This window comes from Helianthus annuus, chromosome 5 (assembly GCF_002127325.2).
Source record: "Helianthus annuus cultivar XRQ/B chromosome 5, HanXRQr2.0-SUNRISE, whole genome shotgun sequence".
NCBI classification, from domain to species: Eukaryota; Viridiplantae; Streptophyta; class Magnoliopsida; order Asterales; family Asteraceae; genus Helianthus; species Helianthus annuus.
Genome location: NC_035437.2, coordinates 6,813,436 through 6,818,614, shown reverse-complemented (window position 1 = coordinate 6,818,614; position 5,179 = coordinate 6,813,436).

The window sequence follows — 5,179 nt, the reverse complement described above, 5'->3', positions numbered from 1 at the left end:
TTTTGGAGTGTCTTTTGGGATCATTCTCATCATTGACAGTTCTTGGACACTTTGGGGGGCGATTTTGGAGTACTTGCTTGCTTTGTGAACATTTCCAATCATTCGGTTTGTGTTTTCAATTTGTATGAACATTAGATTGATGTTGATGATGATTCACCGAGCCATGTCCGGCTAAACTCTTCGGTGATCATCCTAGGTGAATGTTTCTAAGACTTTTGTGTGTTTAATTTCTGCATTTCTAGAATGATATCTTGCGTTGCTTGAATGTCATGGTGTATGTTTGATTGTTTGTAGTGTGTTAATCCATATCACAATTTCTAGTCTTAATCGTACGTTCTTGGTGCCGTTGGCAACCGAGATATCACGGGAAGGGTTAGGGTTGGTTATTGGTTAATAGGTCATCGGGAAACAACCTCGCGTTATCTAATCCGAGTACTTTGTTCCCTTTTATCACTTCAATCACATATACACGAGTTATGTCTATGTAACTCTTTCTAGTGAAATTGCACACAATTGTTTAAAGAAATTGGAACCTAGGGTGATCATTGTTCTCTCCTCATTGTTTAAAACCAACTTTGATTTGATTTAGTTCTTAATTTAGTTTTTTTTTAAAACAACAATCCACAATCTTGAATTTTAATTTTCTGCAATTTAGTTTAATTTTAGTTTAAATACAAAGCTATACAATCAACACATTTTCCACATACTCCCTGAGTTCGATACCCTACTACCGCTAACTACAGTTGTTTAGGGATTAAATTTGCGTGACCCACGACATCACGTCACATACAAAACTTCACAATTGCTAAACATTACTTGACATGCAAGTGGGTTTTGCCCTAATCATGTTCATATTCGAATTTTAGCATCTAATGATGTCTAGAACTTCATAGCAACCAATAATCATACTAAATTTTTAATTACATTCATGAATCATACAAAACCCACATAATCAAACATCATCAAATCACAAAATTTAACTTACTTGAGATCAAGAACACTTAGATAATCAGGATTCTTAGGTCATGCATTCGATTCTTCAATAATCTGGCTTTCAATTGATGGAATCTAGTGATTTAGGGTTTTGTGAGGGAAGGGGTTCCCCCTGGCTTCTCACGATCGCACCTAGGTCCCAGGTTTCTTTCTTTGTTTTTTTTATCATGTATTATAACAACATTTACACATCTGGTCCCTCATCATTAAATCCTTATTCACTTTAGTACTTTACCTTCTAACTTAACCATCTTTCTTTTACTAACTTTTAATTTTGACATAATATTATATATATATTTATTTATTTTTTTTATTAAACATCACTACACATTATACTTTTAGGTCATATGAGAATTTGGGGTGTTACAGATTCCTAAAATGTCCTACCTCTTTGCAGTTCCAACAAGTTACATCACCTCGAGCCCTAGACTGACTCCTATTTCTATTCCTGCTCCGACTATCTCTGTTATTCTTCCTTCCTCTGCCAACATTCGGTAATTCACTAGACGATCCACTCGAACTTCTTCTTCTGACGTCCTCGCTCAGAATAAGATCACGAATCCCTTCAAAAGTAAATCCGCTGGTACCTGATGAACTGGAAATCGCTGTAACAGTTCCGGACCAACTGTCTGGCAAAGAAGATAACAGTAGCAAAGCTTGAACTTCATCTTCGAATTTGATGCCCACTGACGCAAGTCTGGCCAAAATCGAATTCAATTTGTTGATGTGCTCTGTGACTGAACTGCCTTCCCTCATCCTAGTATTCACCAGCTCTCGAATCAGAAAGATCTTATTAGCTGCCGAAGGCTTCTCGTACATGTTAGATAGGGCTAACATCATACCACTAGTTGTGGTTTCCTTCATGATGTTGAATGCCACAGTCTTTGAAAACGCCAATGTAACAACTGCCCTGGCTTTCCTGTCTTTTGATTCCCAATCTGCTGGTTCCACCCTTTCTGGTCTAACTCCTGATAACACGATATCAAGATCTTTTTGAACCAATAGTGCCTCAATCTGCATCTTCCACCAGCTAAAATTTGTACCGTTAAACTTATCGATTTGAACTTTCCCGTCTTCTGCCATGTTAACAAACACAACTAACCGAAATTTAAATCGAAATATAAACCGAAAATCAAACTGAAACAACCAAAACAAGCACTGGTCTACGGTTCTGTTTCTTCGATCTTCAACGAAACGATACTCTGAAAATTTTCTGGTTGAACCGGACAAAAACTGATCTTGAAAATTTTAAACCTTCTGCCTAATGCCCCAAAAAAACTTTAGTTCTTTGAAAAAATAAAAGTTTGGCTATTACTGCCAAAGGATTAAATAAAATAGAACTAAACCCAATTTTCTTTTAAAGTTGAGGGGCCTTTTGGTCAAATTGAAAACCTTTACTTCTCCACCAAAATAAAACACGCCTGTCTTTCTTCTTTTTCCTACGCACAGAACAAAGAAAAAAACTTCTCTCCTTCTGAAATCCAGCGAACCCCAAGCAAAATCGAAACCCTAAACCTTCGATTTGAAACCCTAGATGCGATATTTGGCAACATTGGTTTCTAATTCGAAACCCTAGGCGGCGGCTGGCGGCGGGAAGATGACCGGCGGTTCTGCCGGCGGTTCTGACGGCTGTGGAGACGATTCTGATGACATTGGAGGCGGTTCTGATGGCGATGGAGGCGAAACTGATGGCTTCTGATCGGAACCCTAGTTCCGGTTTCACAGGTCAGTATCTTCTCCTTCTACACCTTCGTTTCTGTTCGGTTCAACAACAAGAGCCTGACTTCTGATACCAGTTGTTAGGATCGACAACACCCGTTGAACACGAATTGCGGAATACACACGAACAACTGAACACTCGGACCACACACTCTCCCTTTCTGCCACTCAAGAACACAAGGATTTAACGTGGTTCGGTCTAAACTGACCTACGTCCACGGGTAACTAGGAGTTTATATTAAGTTTGGATGAGGTACAAGTTTTACAATACACATGAATCTCTTATATAGAGATTGAAGAAAGAGAAAGACAAGATCCGTGAATTATGGATCACAGGAAGATTGGATAACCCTGTGGATATCATCCTCTTATCCTGTAATCTGACCTCAACTTGATCAAGTTGTCAAGTTGGTTTCACACTCAATAATGTCAATTTGTCAAGTTGGCTTCATACTCAACATACACTACTCATGATCTCCTTTTCCATTGCGGTTGTGAGCCACCCTTTTATCATGGCGTCGCAACGCATCCAAGCCATGTAATCTTGTGATGTCTTTTCTGGTTTCTTGATTAACCCATCGATAAAAGCTACTTTTTTTTTGGCGAGCAAAAAATTCAGCATCTCCTGAGATTAGTCGGTATGGTTGTTGTCGTTTGGGGTTTCGTTTAAATGCATATGTTACGGATAATCCGAGGCATGAATATAGTATGGCGAGTTGGTGTCGGGTGCGCCATCACCCTTGTTGTTGCTTTCAACTTTGCTGTCGACCATGATGATGCTAAGTACGATCGATGATTAGGGTTTGAGGATCGCTAATTCTGCTCTGATACCATCTAGAAGTCGATGGTATCAAAACTCAGAATATTTGTTTTTTTAATTGATAATTCAAGAGAATACAATGATTAGTTTAAATACAAATTACCAAAGGGATAAACAAGAAAAAGTGCCCAGAAATAAGGTAATTGATGTAGCGTGTGTTACCATAACGAAGAACAAAACACGTTGATTCTGCGAAGACCCGTGTTGTTCTTCCCCAAACCCCCAAAAATCAACCCAAATGGCACAGAATTTGAAGTGAAAATTGAGTTAATTCAAAATTGAAGTCTGATTCAACTTACAAGAGAAACATATAAATAAGGACAAAAATTCGAAATGGGCCACAAAAAGGCCATGGGCCAAACACAAGCCCAAAAACAAAATGCCCAAAACACCTCAAAAACATAAAAACGTAAATAACTAATAGAAATAAGCATTTTTTTGGCCTGGACGATGACCCAAACCACCGTAGGTGTTTGCAGCAAGATGGAGCTCGTTCTCACGATCGTTTCACCTGGTCGCACGCCCCATAGCCCAAGTTAGAGCCATTTTAGTGAAGCCCCTTTTGTTACACGATCTTGGGCCTCCAAATACAAGATAGCCCGCTCCTCCACACTTGTACTCGCATCAGTAATAAATATATGCATTCGTTGCATGTTCATGTATGTAATTATGATGATAAGGTCTATATAATTATGATGATGCATTCGTTGCATGTTCATGTATGTAATGTAATTTGAGTTTTCTATTTAAATCAAGGCATGATTTTTGTACTTGCTACTGCCTTCCACATCTGCAGTAATTTTGTTCGGTAATTTTACGGTGTAGATACTTTTACATGGTTTCATTTTAGTGTATTTTGCTCGAATATGAGTTTCACTTGAGTTGAACCAAATTTACATGGTTTCATTTTAATGTATTTTGCATATTTTTTGCAATCATAATGAGAAACTTGATCTTCAAATAGTCACTGAACATATTTTGTGTACATGTTTTTTTTGTCATTGCTATACAGAGTGTACAATTGATGCATATAATCAAGGCAAAATTGCACTTTTCGTCCTTTATGTTTCAGGGTTTCTGCAAACGCTGTCCTTTAAGTTTAAAAATTACACTCTATGTCCTTTATGTTTGCAACCTGTTACAGGCGGTGTCCTTTCTCATCAACCCAGTTAACTTTTGATGTTAAAACCTGAGGGACCTGAAATGAGGGATCTTTTATGTAAAAAAGTGAAACATGGGAGACCTGAAATATACACTCTTCTTCTCTCTTAAAAAACTTTTCACTACACCAGCCTTAACAAAATCAGTTCCCTCTTCTTTTCCGTTTCAACAGATCGAAAACCTTCAAAATTACAACATCATCCAATCAAGTAAAGTATAAAACAACCGATCAAAATTACAACACCATCCAACAAACTTTCAAATTTTAATTGATTTTTAACAAACTTTGACTCGGATCTAAACCAATTCGTTGAAGAAAAGTTTACACCTGCAACTATGTTTCAGTGTTTCGACACAAATCAACATGCTCTAGGACAATAAGGAGGATCCGATTCGGATCCAAACACAAATCAAACCTCCACAATGATGGCGTGTGTCGGGTTTCTCACTCAGCGTTCCCTCCGGCCCCCTGTTCAAATTTCCGGC